Genomic DNA, 17068 nt, shown 5'->3' with positions numbered 1-17068 from the left:
AGTTATTTTTGTCTGTTTGCTAAAGAAATTTGACTTTTGTTAACCTTTTTCCGCAGAGGCAGTCAATGTATTTGAAACGAAATGTTTAATTCCACAGTACTGGCTAGTTTCAACTGTTCGCTGCATCTCAAGTGCACGTTTTCATTTTCTGGCAAGTATGGCATTATGTCATAATAAAGAACCAAACATGATATAATACAGTACTGGTGCTCCAAGGAAACTACACTGAAAAGCTTAATATCAGGTCGAGGTCTGCATAATTGGGAATCCGGACATACGAATGTGCACTTTAAGTATGCACTTTAAATGTGCACATTTTAATATTGTTTACGAAAGTCCGATGCTCTTGCAGTATCCTCTGATGTCTTTTTTCTTTTATGACATAATGTATGATCTTTCAATGTTTTACACGTACGTACATACGGGCTTCCTACGTCATGATAGCTACCCAAGCGCGGTGTCGCCTGTTATCTGCGCTTTCTGGCAAATGCTGAAACGAACCTATTTCTAACAGGTCGCGAGAAAATATTGCGAATGGTGGTTTGAAAAGCGTTACTTTCAAAGTAAATATGCTTTTACGTAAGATGAACTATGTGCAAGAATGTACCATGAATTTATTAAATTACAGAGCGTTTGACTCTCATTTAAAAATCAACTCTTTGACGACGCGCCATTTAGAGGAATTTCGAACCCTGAAGATCATTTATGTCATTATTAAAAATTTTACTGGCATACTTGTGTGATATATCTTAAAGTGTAACACGCGCAAAAAAGATCAACAGTATATGCGAAAGCTTAGCTTCTCTTGTAGCTTGAGAACAATATTATATGTGAAAACGTTGCTTTTCTTGTAACAACACTATGTATATTAATTTAAACTATTAACTTTCGCTGTTTGTGAGGTCGTGCTACTTAACAGTGATGTTGCTGTTGGCTGACTACATCACGTGTCCTGAATATCCGCTGTCATCGGCTGGCGAGATCACGTGACATGAGCTACGAACGGCCTACAAGAGCGCATCGAAATCTCGTTTTCAATTATTAGGAAAGTAACATGCGGTGTTTGGTGGAATTCCAGTGTATACTTTCGTAATGCGAAAATACGCAGCGTACATGTTGCTGCACATCGAAAGTGTTTCCAAAACATGTCTTTTTCCCTGAGTTTCGTTTTCTAAAGTGCCTGGATATTGTACGCCCGGGTATAAAACCATAACCATTCAAAGGATTGATAATGGAAAAAATACTGTCACCCGGGAGAAACTGTATTTTTAACCGGGCAATCCGGGAATTTTTTTTTCCTTGTCCACGTATACACCCTGCTGTATGCATTATTCTCCCGGCTGTTTTACTAACACAACAGGAGTTGCTTACTTGACAGACATGTTTCTGAGTTTTAAGGTTAGCCAAGGAATCTGTATTTTTTCTGAGAAGTTTGTACTTTGTTAAAAAATATTGTAATTTAGTATCTCGAAAGAGTATGTAGTGATCTTTCATGTTCTCTCTCAGTTCAATGATTTCAGGAGGGAAATTCTCAACCTTAGAATTTTATCTAAAAACAATGATGATGCAACTTACCAAACGAAAGCGCTGGCATCTTGATAGACACACAAACAAACACAAGCACACACACAGAATTCAAGCTTTCGCAAGCAACGGTTGCTTCATCAGGAAAGAGGGAAGGAGAGGGAAAGACGAAAGGACGTGGGTTTTAAGGGAGAGGGTAAGGAGTCATTCCGATCCCGGGAGCGGAAAGACTTACCTTAGGGGGAAAAAAGGACAGGTATACACTCGCGCGCGCGCGCGCGCGCACACACACACACACACACACACATACATTTAAAAATTAAGCTGTGTCTTATACTCCACAGTGTCTTATACGTCATAAAATGTGGTATAAAAGAAATGAAAAATGGGATCCATTATGCAATGCAACTGATGTAAATGATAATTGGGAAAATTTCTACAAACTATTCAGCAAAACTTTAAATGAACCATCTCCTTTAATAAAAGAAACAAACAAAGCTATATAATTCTAAGGTTGTGAATGTAATAGAGGGAAACATTCCACGTGGGAAAAATATATCTAAAAACAATGATGCAACTTACCAAACGAAAGCGCTGGCATGTTGATAGACACACACACACACACACACACACACACACACACACACACACACACAGAATTCAAGCTTTCGCACAAGCAGTAATGGCAAGCGTTTGGTAAGTTGCATCATAATTGTTTTTAGATATATTTTTCCCACGTGGAATGTTTCCCTCTATTACATTCACAACCTTAGAATTATATAGCTTTGTTTGTTTCTTTTATTAAAGGAGATGGTTCATTTAAAGTTTTGCTGAATAGTTTGTAGAAATTTTCCCAATTATCATTTACATCAGTTGCATTGCATAATGGATCCCATTTTTCATTTCTTTTATACCACATTTTATGACGTATAAGACACAGCTTAATTTTTAAGAAATTTTTTTAAATGGCATTTTCAATATTGTTATTTTTAAATCGTAGAGCCAGACTAAAAAAGTCGTAGTGTATAAAACTGAACTAACCTTTAAAATCCCTGAAAATTGTCATCTGAATTTTCTTCTCCTTCTTCCTTCTCCTATTTGTCATTGTCATTGCCCTCTTCATATATAAGATGGTCTTCACTGCTATCAAGAGCATCTCTTACGTCTTCTCTCGCTCTAGACCAAGATTGTTTTAAAGCTAATTCATTATTATTAAACTTTGAAAAGACTCACTATATGCAGTTCAGAACCTATAAAATATTTCCTTCCAGCATGTGTATAACATATGAAGACATGCAGATCAAAGAGGTTGATAGTGTTAAATTTTTGGGATTACAACTCAATAATAAATTCAGTTGGGAAGGGCATACCACAGAATTGCTGAAGGACCTAAACAAGTCTGTACTTGCAGTGAGAATGATATCAGATGTAGGAGATATAGAAAAGAACTTGCATACTTGCTTTACTTTCATTATATTATGTCATATGAGATTGTATTCTGGGGTAACACATCAAACCAAGCAAAGGATTTTAGTGTGCAAAAGCGTATAATAAAAATCATTTATGGTGTAAATTAAAGAACATCCTGTAGAAATCTGTTCAAGGAACTTTGTATTCTAACCACTGCTTGTCAGTATGTTTATTCCTTAATGAAGTTTGTTGCAAGTAATCTCTCTCTATTTCCAACCAATAACTCAATACGTAGTATCAATACTAGGAATAAGAACACTACATAAAGACCTAAAATCACTTACATTGATCCAAAAAAGGGTCCAATATTCAGGAACACACATTTTCAATAAATTGCCAGCAACCATGAAAAACTTGGTTTCAGATAAAGCACAGTTTAAACAGAGTTTGATAGACTTTTTGATAGGCAACTCCTTCTACTCTATAGATGAATTTCTTAACAGGGACTGTAAGTCCAGCTTAAGTAAAATGTCTGTTAGATTTCAGTTTTGACAGCGCTTGGTCACAACAGTCAAGATTAGGTATTGTGTATCTGATAAATCTATTAAAAGTGCCTAACAGTGTTTTATTCTGACAGTGATTAATTCTGTAAATATTGGCAGTTCCGGTTTATTGTGATGTATTCACTTATTTTGACAATCTCCTGACAAATTATCAGGGGAGTAAGTTTTGTATTCAAATGTTTTATGTTATACTTTCTGACATGTTCCACGCCCATGAGAGTCATCTCATGTTTTGGTCTGTGTAATAAAACTGAATCTAATCTAATCTCTAATCTATCCACTGACTCACTTGTTTGATTGTCGGACATTTTAAAGCACCCTGCTTTATCCACTCACACACTAGTTTGATTGTAGGTCATTTTATATCTCCCTTCTGTGTGAATTCAAGTTGTGTTTCATCCATCATCCATTTGTTCCATTCCTCATTAATATACAATTTAAATGGTTTATCTATCGAGACATCAAAAGGTTGCACTTGTAAAGTAAGTTCTCCCGGACTAATAGTAAGCTCTGTATTCCCCTGTCTCAATTTCTCTTTCACAGAATTTTTCGAATGACTACTAAACTGACCAGCACAAGAAGAGAACTCTTCTTCAGTAAAACACCTTCCCTTCTCTCTGACACTCTGTTAATCCATAATCCTGTGCCAGCCTCGTCCATCCAACTCTCGTCATGTACATGAACACCACCTGGAAGTATTTCAGAAGGTTTTGGTGTTGTTTTGCGCTTAAATATGTTTGTTGGGTTAAGTTTAGTATCATCAGCACAAATGAAAGGACAACACTGTAGTGCATTTTTTCATGTTCACTTGTTTTTATAGTTACGTACAGTTTTAGCATCTTTCGTGGCAACAGTCCCGTTACTCGGCACATCAAATGTCAGAGGAGTTTCATCCATATTCATCATTTGGTTTAACTACACACTGGTTTTCTTTCGATGATGATTAATAAAGCAGTGGAAAGATAATATTTTCTCCTCACACTCTTGTCACATTTTCTCATATACTTTGGTTGTGGTTTGCATGCTAAGTCCATGATGCTTCATAAACCTATAGCACAAACCAACTCCACCCTTAGAAAGTCTGTTAAGTTCCACTGTAGTTCTAGCTTTGAATCATTTTTCTATTAATTCCAGTGTCATTTTGATGGTGTCCTTCAGTCCATTTCAATACATTATCTTCTAGTTTTGGCTATTTTGCATTCAGTACTCTATTTGCACATTTAGTCTTCCTCTTTTTTTTTACTAGCCTGCCAGTTGTGAATGTTTTTATGTTGGTGGAGGGCTGGAATGCCACTCAGCTGCTCTGTTTCATTTTCTTCTGCATATGCTGTTATTTTCAATTTACAGCCCGCATCATATGAATACCTTTTATTTTTTTCCATTACAAAACTAGCTGCTAACAAATATATGTTACAGTTACTGGCAACACAAATCACTTTTAATTCAAGTCCACTGGCACTGTAGACTGCAATGATGCATCATAGTCTAGACAGTGTTCTGGCTTTGTGATGGTGTGACAGGAGGAAGACAGTGTTAGCAAGCTTGTGAATCCCTGCAACTCATGTTCGTCACATCAGTGCACTGCTGCTGCTTATTGAACCCAGTGTTGCCGGATAGAGTTTTCCCACAGCAACAAATATATGGCCCTTTTTAAAACTGGTGTGAATTTTAAATCAAATACTGGATGTTTTTATATAAAGTTCAGGTATAAGACACACGTGAATTTTGGAGGCAATTTTTTGAAGAAAAAAGTGAGTCGTGTAGTCCGTAAAGTACGGTATATAAACGGGTCAATTTTTGTTATGTGTATACCCTGTATGATGAGAGAAGAGCTCTGACAGTTGGCAGTGCAGTTGCCAGTATTCAACACTCATTAATCTCAGTCTTTCTTCCTGTGTTACTGACTTGAGTGGTCTGTTATTCATGAGTGTGCTTACGTCATTCGTCCAAGCCTCGCGCCTCAGTAGTGTAAACACACTACTGAGGCGTGCAGTTGCAGCTGTTGTGGTTATAAAGCTAAGTACTGACAAAGTTATTTGTGCACTGTTATACGGTTATTAAATTTAATCTTTTTCAGTGGTGTTTCATGCTGTTTGTGGCGAAATAACGATGTAATAAACTTTTGGAAACGTTCGCTCGCTTTGTTTACTGTGCATTGAACTCGCTTAGTAAACTTCGTGCTTTTGTTTTCAGCTGACACTTCTAGTGAAATATTTCAGTAAAATTTTCATTCAGTGTTTTAACTTCGTTGAGTGTTACAGTTGCCGCTTGAATTTTTTGTTTCAGCTAATAATTTTGTGAAGTTTTGTTGGTATTGTAGTTAGCTGTGGTGTAGTAGTATTAATACAAGTAGTTGCTTGCGTGGTGGACAGAGAATTAATCTGTAGTAGAAATAAGTTGATAGAGAAGTAGGAGCATAAGATCTGTGCCCTTCAGGTGCAGTTACAACGCGCAAAGGAGCTAGATTGGTTGAGGAGGGTGAAGGGTGGTGGGGAATGGGAACTGGCAGTTGGCAAGAAGGCAGCTAGGAGGAGGAGGTATTCAGACAGTTATACTTTGCATGTATGCAATAGATTTGACCAACTGTCAGAGTTGAGTGGAGAGGAGCCTCGTGTAGCTGTAGATGTAGGGAACGTGCAGCAGTCCTTAGCAGATAGGAGGCCTAGGTCAGTTACAAAGTCTTAACAGAAAGAAGGAGGTTCTGCTGCTAGGTAGTTCATACAGTAGCGATGTGGACCAGCAGTTGCAGGAAGTGTTGGGAGTGAGTACCAGGTCACCAGCATTGTGAAGCCTAGTGCTGGGTTGGCTCAGGTGACTGACAGCATAGGGGAGTTATGTAGGAATTTTACGGAGGAGGATCAGATAGTGGTAGTGGGTGGAGCAGGGAACAATCTGGATAGGGATGGGGAATATGATGTAGGTGATCTGGTAAAGATAACTATTCAAACTGGTGGCGCTAATGTGCATTTCGTGCAACTGTTTCAGTGTCATGATCAGCCTCATCTTAATGCAGCTGTTAGGCGCGTTAACATGCGGCTGGGGAGGGCGCTGACGGCAGACGGCATGGGGGTCACATTTCAGTGGTGCCATTTGGGTCTATCAGTAGATCGGTTTTCACTAGGCATGGCCTGCACCTCAATAGGTATGAGAAGGGGAGGCTGGCAACACTTGTAGGTGACAAGTGTAGTGGGTTGTGGTGGCATCACTCATGCAAAAATTCATGTAGTAGTTGGTATTAGAGCTGCACCATTTTTAGATTGAAGTCAGCTGGTAGGTATACCTGCTTAAAGGATGTCCCTCTAGCTAAGGGCTCACCTTCAGAGGATATCATGTTTCCAACTCAAGAAGGAATTAGCATATTTCATCAGAATATAAGAGTTATTAGAGATAAAGTTAGTGAACTGCTTATAGGTGTTGCCTCTGAAATTAGTGGTATGTTTCAGCACCACTTAAATAATTTGACAATTCAGAGGCTTCCTTTACCAGGATACAGATTAGCTGCCTGTTTTTCAAGGACTTTCTTGCAGGGTGGGGTAGTGGCCATGTACGTAAAAAAAACAGTATTCCATTTGCGTCCATAGATGTATCACGGCACTGCACTGAACAGATATTTGAATGTTGTGCAGGAGCAGTTGAATTTAGTGAAACTAAACTTCTAATTGCTGTTGTTTATAGGTCCCCTAACACTGACTTAAGAGCATTTCTGCTCAAACTAGAGAGGGTTCTTGATTCACTTGATAGAAAGTACTAGAAATTAGTTATATGTGGTGACTTCAGTATGAATTTTTTATATGATGGTGCAAGAAAAAGGATGTTGGTAGATCTCCTGAATTCATATGATCTGATGCAGTGTGTGTTTTTTTCCTACTAGGCTGCAGGGGAACAGTAGCATAGCCATAGACATTATTTTTATTCATTCTTCATTACTAGATGGGCATTCTGTTAGTAAAGGGCATTCTGTTAGTAAAAGCATGAATGGCCTTTCAGACCATGATGCACAAATTTTAACACTAAAAGGCTTTTGTGGTCAAACAAATGTCACATATAATTACAAACTATGTAGGAAAGTTAATCCAACAGCAATAGAGAGTTTTTTAAATCTTGTTAAGGAAGAAGAGTGGCAGGATGTTTATAGTGCCGATAACATAGGTGATAAATATAATGCTCTCCTTAACACATTTCTCATGCTCTTTGAGAGTTGCTTTACATTAGAATGTTCTAAACGGGGTACTAGCGGTAGTAGGCAGCCTTGGTGGCTGACTAGTGGGATAGGAATATCATGTAGAACAAAGCGGGAATTACATCAAAATGTTAGAAGTAGTCACAATCGAGCTACAGTAGCCCATTACAAACACTACTGTAAGGTGCTTAAAAATGGTATTAGGAAGGCAAAGAGTATGTGATATACAAATAGAATACCTAATTCACAGGATAAAATTAAAACCATATGACCAGTTGTGAAGGAAGTGTCTGGTCAGCAGCACAAGGTCAGCGATATAAAGTCAGCAAGTAGTAAAAATATTTCTGTTACTGATAAATTAGATATAGCCTATGTACAGTATTTAAGAATCATTTTCTGAGCATTTCTGGTGAATTAAATAAAAATTTAGTTTCTACAAGGAATCATACAACTTTCTTGTCAAATACCTTTCCGAGATTGATGTCGGAAATATTCGTCTGTGATACAGACAGGGGGGGGGGGGGGGGGGGGGGGATTGAGTCAATAATTAAATAACTGAAGACGAAGGACTCTCATGATTATGATGGAGTGCCTAGCAGATTATTAAAGTACTGTGCTGCCCATTTTAGCCCTGTACTTAGCCATATTTGTAATTTTTCCTTTATGAATGGTCAGTTTCCTGAACGATTAAAGTACTCAGTAGTAAATTCGCTTTATAAAAAGGGAGAAAGGGATAAGGTAGATAATTTTAGACCTATTTTTATGCCATCGGTGTTTGCTAAAGTTATTGAAAAGGCTTTGTATGTAAGGATAATTGATCATTTTATATAACACAATTTGCTATCAAATGTACAGTTCGGCTTTAGAAGTTGTTTAACAACTGAAAATGCTATATTCTCTTCTCTCTGTGAGGTACTGGATGGGGCTGGCCAGGGTGGCCGAGCAGTTCTAGGCGCGACAGTCTGGAACCGCGCGACCGCTACGGTCACAGGTTCGAATCCTGCCTCGGGCATGGATGTGTGTAATGTCCTTAGGTTAGTTAGGTTTAAGTAATTCTAAGTTCTAGGGGACTGATGACCTTAGCAGTTGAGTCCCATAGTGCTCAGAGCCATTTGAACCATTTGTACTGGATGGGTTTCAAACGATACGCATATTTTTTGATTTAACTAGGGCGTCTGATTGTGTTGATGACAAAAGATTGCTCCAGAAGCTGGAGCATTACGGAATACGGTGATTAGCTCACAATTGGTTCACCTCTTGCTTTAGCAACAGGCACCAAGAGGTCATTATTCACGATGTTGAGAATGGCTATGATGTGGGATCTGAGTGGGGTACGGTCAAATGTGTGTGTGTGTGGGGGGGGGGGGGGGGGCAGGGATCAGTGTTGGGCCACTCCTGTTCCTTATTTATATAAATGATATGTCCTCTTCTATTACGAGTAACTCTATATTTCTGTTTGCTAATGGCACTAGCTTGGTAGTAAAGGATGTTGTGTGCAACATTGGCTTGGCTTCAAACAGTGCAGTTCATGACATAACTTCATGGCTTGTAGAAAAAACTAACACCAAATTACAGTAAGACTCAGTTTCTACAGTTTCTGACACACAATTCAACAAAGCCTGACATTTTAATTTCACAGAATGGGCATATGATTAGTGAAACTGAACAGTTCAAATTTCTAGGTGTTCAGATAGATAGTAAATTGTTGTGGAACGCCCACATTCAGGATCTTGTTCAAAGACTTAATGCTGCACTTCTTACTATCCGAACGGTACCTGAAGTGAGTGTTCATTCAACATGAAAATTAGTCTACTTTGCTTATTTTCATTGGCTTATGTCATATGGTATTACATTCTGGGGCAACTCTTCCCATTCTAAAAGGATATATTTGGCTCAGAAATGGGCAATTCGGGCAATAAGAGGTGTAAGTTCATGAACCTTTTGTCAACCCCTGTTCACGAGTCTGGGTATTTTGACATTGACGTCTTAATTATATATTCCTTACTCTCATTTCTTGTTAACAATATTAGCTTATTCACAAGGATAACCAGCTTTCATTCGGTTAATACTCGGCAGAAACCAAACCTGCATTTGTATCGGACTTCCTTAACTCTTGTGCAGATAGGTGTGCAGTTTATTGCTGCATTCATTTTCAATAAGCTACCACTCGAATTCAAAAATCTTAGCAGAATTCTATGCGCTTTCAAATTGAAACTCAAGTGTTTCCTCATAGGTCACTCCTTCTATTCTGTCGAAAAGTTCCTTGAAAAATTAAGCTGATGCTTCATGTATTGTTGATTGCATTTACTTAAACTTATCGATTGGTTTTTTTTTTTCAGGTTCATAAACATTTTGTTTTTATCTGTTATAACTTTTATGTTGTAATTTCATGTACTGACACATTCCATGACCTTGGAGATTTGTACCTCTATTTGGTCCTATGGAACTTGACATGTAAATAAAACAAATGAAAAAGAAGTGCAGTGGGTCATCAGAGACTGGTGGGCTGATGAGCTTGGTAACAGGGTTCCCCTTCGGCCCTGGGGCAGCCAGAGCTACAGAGTCATACAGTGCCGCATGTTTCATTGCAGCATTCTTGTTGGCAGCATTCTACTGATTGATGTGTTCCTTCAACAAGTGTTTTTTCTCATGTGATAGCTGAGTTTGCCTCCTTACAGAAACATTCATGAATAGATTTGTGACATTAACAAATTACAGAAAAATGCACAAGTGTTACATGCTAAACATTGAATGAAGAAGTTATCTTTATTTTTCATGTGGGAGAACGGAAACCCCAAGCTCATCATCATCTGATTAATTATTTCTCGTCATGACCCGCACACAGACTTTGATACCTTTGCTGCTGCTGTCCTCCTCGCCGGCCGGTGTGGCCGAGCGGTTCTAGGTGCTTCAGTTTGGAACTGCGCGATCGCTACGGTCGCAAGTTCGAATCCTGCCTCGGGCATGGATGTGTGTGACATCCTTAGGTTAGTTAGGTTTAAGTAGTTCTAAGTTCTAGGAGACTAATGACCTCAGATGTTAAGTCCCATAGTGCTCAGAGCCATTTGAACCATTTTTTGCTGCTGTCTTCATTGTCTGATAAAGAATATGGAATATTACGTATGGAGTCTTCTTGTATGCCTTCTTTTATTTTGACCTTGTAAATTCTTTCCGCATGTGGTTCATAATGTTCTTCCAGTTTTCTGCTGTTATTCGTGTGTCAGCCTCTCTGTGCCTCACAATGTAAAGGTTGTATTTCGCTTGGCAACATATGCTTTTCTTTGAGCTAAGACAAGTTTGATGGCAATGCAATGGTAGTGGCACAGTGGAGGAAGCATAACATTGTGGTCATGGTTCTCTGCTAACATATCAGTTACTTACTGTGTCTCTGTTGCTTGTATCATTTCCCTAGTTCCAGAAGTTCCATTTTCACATAGTCTGTTCAGAGACTATTTTATTATCTCCGCTCAGGGACTGGGTGTTGTGTTGTCCTAATCATCATTATTTCATCCCCATCGACGCGCAAGTCGCCGAAGTGGCGTCAAGTTGAAAGACTTGCACCAGGCGAGCGGTCTACGCGACGGGAGGCCCTTGTCACGCGACATTATTACTGTAGTTTTACATGATGGATTCTTATTCTTGATTCTGTTGTCAGTATCTCCCACTGTTGCTTCATTTGTTCTGCCAGTGCATTGTTTATAAGTTTGTTGCCATCACACTTTGAACTTTCATGTTTATAACCATCTTTTGTAATTGCAGTCTACTTATTTGGAACAGTTTGACTGTCACCCTCAAAATGTACACAGTTGTGTGGAAGAGTTTGACTGTCACCCTCAAAATGTACACAATTTTTGTGGTGATAATGGTTCACAAATTTCAGACGTTAGTGTTTTTAGTATTCATATTTGGGAGAGTTTGGTGATCATGTGGAAGTGTGTGATTTTCGTGATGATGACGGTTCGCTTTTCAAATACATCTTTTTTGGCTCAATACGACCTTAATGGTTAGTCAAAGGCTACTTACATGATCATTTAACTTTGTGATTTCATCACTACAGTTTGCGCGCACACTATTTTTGCTGGTGTAATTTTCATTTTTTTATTTTCATTTATTTATTAATTTATTTATTCTCTTGCGTGAACATGAATGCCTGTACAAAGCACCGCCTTTGAAGACTGCTCCTCGCCTCTTTTACAATGTTGATCTCTGCTTAACTACAGGTCCTTCATAAATGTATGGGAGTTAAATGCTTTTGCATTTATAGTGTTGTCATACATTTGTACCAGTGCACCATTCCCCACTCAGGGATATTGTCTGAGTGAAAAGCATGGTGACAGTATGCAATTATACATTTCATGGTAAATATCTGAAATTCTGGGTGGAGAGTACATCAAAAAACAGAAAGGCAGCTGCTCACCTATAGCAGATTGATGCGTGGAACATAGAAATGTGTAACAGAAGAGTGTTGTTCACACACATGCAACTATACAGACACCCAAAGGCAAACTCCCATCACCATGGAGAGAGCCTTTGGGTTTGTGTACTTTTTCAGACACTTCGGTTATAGATGAACCGGTTGCTAAATTTTTAAAGGCGAACAGTGTAACATATTTCAGGGAGAGATGAATAAAAAAATATATTTCCAAAAATAAAATATTTTCAAAACTTATGCATTTATTTACTTAAATACGAATTTATGCACTTCTGGTGTTACGTATGGATTTTTGATTAATTTTAAAGAGTCATTAGCTGGTACTACATTATACATTTATGTTTAAGTAAATGAACAATTACTTTTTTATTTGAATTTATTGAAGCTCTGTGCATCTCTTTGCAGTGGTTTGCACTCTTTACTGGTAATCGTCTTTCAGTAAATGCTGCAGTGACATGAACAGGAAGCATATGAGATAATTTTGTTTTAAACCCTCATAGTGGTTAAATAACTCACTTTTTAAGCGTATACTGTCAGTTGTCAGAAGCATTTTTTTCATGAGAATTATATCTTGGCAGTCATTAATTTTCTTTGAATTGCTCCTAATTAATAGAGTTTCGGAATATACTGTGCTATATCTTGCATTGAATTTATCTTGAGGATAACTGTTTATCTAGTCATGATTTCTCCCATTCCTACACTATTAATACCAATTCAAATACCAATTCATAAACATGGATGAAAAACTTAACGGAAAGCAACTTTTTGGCACTAAATCTAAATCAAAAACAAATATCAGACTGACAATAACAGTGATGACAGGCAGTAACAACTTGACAATGGCAAAAAGTGGAATGGTTTCATTTGGTTGCTACCACATACTGGTTTCACTCGAAATAAATAATCAATAATAATACAAGCAATACACAAAACTAAAACTGACTGAATTGATTGTATTCATTTGGTTGTTCCCATTACTAAGTTGATTGATTGCTTGTCTTCATTTTTTGCATGTTGTCCAGAGTCTGGAAGTTGACTAATTTTCTTATATCTGTTCCAGATACTTCTTCTCGAAGAAAGCAGTGAAACAAGTTCTGTAGTGTCGCCAAAAAGAAGAAGGGGCAGCAGAAATCACAAAGAGGTTCACTTTTAAACAAGAGTACGTAAGTGAATATATCCATTCAAGTGTATGTTGGAGATGGAAGTAGTTACGCTACATCTGAATTTGTGGATTTTTCAGCTGTCATATGCATTCTACATAATTAAGAGTATTAACTTTCAAGAGTTTTTTTGACATAAATAGATTTTATGTTAGAAAAGTGTTGAATGAGTTAGTTGGAACTGACTCTTGAATGTAGTGAAAGAATAGGCTGCATCAGGAGCACGACTCATGAGGTGCTAGAAGTGGTGTAGTGCATCATGAATCATCATACCAACAGCCACAATTTTAAATTGAAACTTCTCAAAGTAACAGTTAATTACTGTCAACATTTATAGTGTTTATGGTGTCTTATGATCATATGTAATGAAATGATGATTACCTATATGCGGGACAGAAGAAGAGCATGTATATATATATATATCAACTTCTGTAACAAAAGCTAATGGGAAAATGCTGACAGAAACACAAATTTGAAAATGTATTGAAGATCTAGATTTTGGAAACTTCATTTCATATTGTGCTTTGTGAAGAAACTGTTAATTCGTAAATTTTGATGTTCAGAATGCTTCCCCAGTTGTGCATCTGTCAGTCTTTAGCAGAGTATTCCTCAGTAAACATTGAGTATAGTATACTCCGGTCACCGGGACCATTACATAATAAATATTACTTACTTGCAGTGAAGCATTTACATTATAAATAATATTAGTTTATTTTGTGTATGTTTCAAGCATGGAGTGCTCATATTCGGGTATTACATCTGCATACAGAAATGTATGTTAACATACTGTTATTCTTTTTTATCTTTTTATTTAAAAGCCATGACTAGTCTCATGAGTAACCAGTCACCATCAAAAGTCTGAAACACATGTTGATACAGGCAGTATAAATCCACAGTGAATGAAATTAATTGAAATTTTTAGCTCACTGATAAGGTCCTCTTTATGTAAGTGTTGATGACTTTACACAAAATTTCGCAATGTTACATGTTGGTAATACTTTAGCTTTCTGTCATTCGTTAAGAACTACAGTCTCCGTATCCTTCTGGAATATTTTCTTGTTATCACTACTTACGAAAAAAATTCTCCACTGTGTTTGTTCAGTGCTCTTCTGGTGCAAGATTCCCAAGCAAACTAATAATTTCAGTTATTTTGTCATACTTCCATTCTCTTTATATTGTGTGCCACACGAACTGAGGTGTCAGTAATTAGATCTATACCACTGGCTAACATTAAAATATGGCCAGTTTGTATAGTTGACATTTGTCTTTGAAGTATTTGTCATACAGATCTAGCTCTTGGAGTTGCGTAGTATAGTATATTACTGTGTGTTACATCAGGTTCATTTTAGGGTTTTGATATAATGTAGTTGTATATACTATCCATATAGTTGCAATCGGCAGTAGAATTTACATTCTATTGTCCTATGTGCATAAGAATTGTGAGCAGTTTGAAGCCATATTGGCTGTGTCTCAGGTATGTCTGTTTTTCAGCAAATGCTACCAGTCACAGTTATTTTAGTATTGCAGCTTGTTTCAAGAGATGACTACCTCATGAGGCAACAAATGGCAGTCCAAATACATTTAACATTACATACAAATCGTAATGTAGCAGTTTTCTGTTTATGCTTGTGCAGTGAAGTGCCTGCTAAAATGTAACTATCTCAGTTCATCAAACCATTTAAAATGTAACCAGGTCCAGAAACCCAGCACCAACATCAAATCTAAAGTAACTTCTAACAGCTCCATTCATCAAATCTAACATAGCAATCCCATCAATTCAGGTTGAACATTGTACAGCTGATCGTACCATGTTTTACATTTTTGGAGGTGATAACTTTGCTGCAGAAAGTCTTGGGTCACTACCAGACGTACACGAATTAATCTATTGACAACACTTCTTTATTACACACATATATACAACAGCTGACTGTCACGACTTCCCAGGAACCAGAACACACCAGATAGTACTCCAACTGCACTCCCTCCAAGGCTTTGGACAAAGTGTATTTATACATGTTTTAACAATTATGTTCTTTGACATTATTATGTTATTTCATGTTTGGTGTTATAGTTGCAATAAGTTAATCCAGCAAAAACTGGCATTACGGGGTTTTACTGGAAATTAAAATGAGTACAATGATAATGCATATTTCAGAAATTAACAATCTTTTACAAGTGCAATTTTGAAACATACTTCCAGTTAACAATTAAGTTCTTATTATTCAGTTCAGAACATTCTCGAATCTAATTAATTATGCGATTTTATGAAACAATTTTGAGCTGGTAATATTTCTACAACATCAAAATTACAATTCAAATGTTCAAAATTACTTTTTACAACATTTGAAGGCTAAAATGCGGAATAATTATGTATGTCACAAAATCTTTAAATCGTGTTACAAAAAATTAATGAATCGCTCTTCTAACATTATTTAAGATATAAATTGTCTTTCTGGATCAGTTTATGTCTCCTGTTTAAACGAATATTCTCTAGTTTTCGTAATATGTGGACATTGTTCTGAATTTCTCTATATAATGATCCAGAAACATTAATTACAAGTTTAATTACACATTTGTAGTTGGTGTTTTCTGTAAGAATATGTTGTTCTGATTTGCAAAGACAATAAATTAAGCTTTTCCAAAATTAATGGTTTACACAGTTAATTTGCATTATGGTAAACAATGAATTTTACTAATTGAATTATAATTACGAAACTGAATGAAAAAGGTTACTAACATTTATAAACAATTAACACTGATCCCAGAACTTGTTCTTTCTCTTCGAAACATCCCAAAATACACATCAGAGTGATAATGACTCTACATTGGTTTAGCTGATTAAGATCATACATTAATTGGTCTGTGACACAGTTTAACATTTCCAGCATAAGTATTTCACACTATTGCACTGAGTGACCTTATTCACTAAGTGTCCTTACACACTACCCACATCTGTTTTAGCATGTATCACATACTACGAAACCTGCTGTATTGGGTACGCCACATGACCTAATATAGCCTGTTACACAAACTCCCCCCCCCCCCCCCCCCTTTCCCGTCATCACTTCCATGCGAAACACGGAAGGAATCATGCTCCTACTTTACAAACCCACACAATATCGTCAGTGTCTTCTTTTCTTGAGGATTGGTGTCTTCTTTCTTGAAGTTTGGTACACCTCAGTGGCACACTCTCATTTTCAGTCCCTATCTGATACTCGGTGTGGCTTTCCTGTACACTGTTGGCTACCATAGGCAGCAATAGCACAGTCCGCTATGAGTACACAGTAATACAGTGGTCAAGTCCAGTTAGGAATGAGTGAATGAGGGCTCGGTACATTTTGTGGGCAGGTTGTCGAGGACAAAACGGGCCCACAGAAATTTTTACATGTAATTGCACAAGGTTCTAATTATTCTAAAAAATTTGTTGTAAAGTAAGATTAATTTTAAAAAAAATTCTTGAAGCAAAGAGGGGATAGAGTGACAGTTGGAGATAATTGATTATACAGCGTTACAGAATAAGTATATGATGCAATGCCAGAATACAAAAATGAACCACAGCAACTGCACAGCTAGGGGACCTAGTGTTTGCCAAACACTTAGTATACAAAGAATGTATGCTTCCCCTGAGGAACAAATATGTACAACATAACATAGTATAAATATATCCTGGTAAAAATACGTCATGAAAGCATTTAAAATTTCTATAAACATCTAGTATAAAATATTTTTGTACATTTTTTATACAATTTCAGTTCGGTCACATTTTGTAGGCCAAACAGTCTGCCAGAACTTGGGTAGA

General features: G+C 37.1%; 1 protein-coding gene across 2 annotated transcripts in view; it reads left to right on the top strand.

The window, feature by feature from the left end:
- LOC126234351 (recQ-mediated genome instability protein 1-like) overlaps positions 1-15512 on the top strand; it is a 125631-nt gene extending 110119 nt beyond the window's left edge. For both annotated transcript variants that reach the window (XM_049943039.1, XM_049943038.1), the window contains exon 9: positions 13170-15512. The gene's annotated coding sequence lies outside the window, so the exon portion shown is untranslated. The remainder of the gene's footprint in view (positions 1-13169) is intronic.
- The last annotated feature ends 1556 nt before the right edge of the window (positions 15513-17068 follow it).

The sequence above is a fragment of the Schistocerca nitens genome, chromosome 2 (assembly GCF_023898315.1).
Source record: "Schistocerca nitens isolate TAMUIC-IGC-003100 chromosome 2, iqSchNite1.1, whole genome shotgun sequence".
NCBI classification, from domain to species: domain Eukaryota; kingdom Metazoa; phylum Arthropoda; class Insecta; order Orthoptera; family Acrididae; genus Schistocerca; species Schistocerca nitens.
This window is presented reverse-complemented; position numbering and strand designations above follow the sequence as displayed.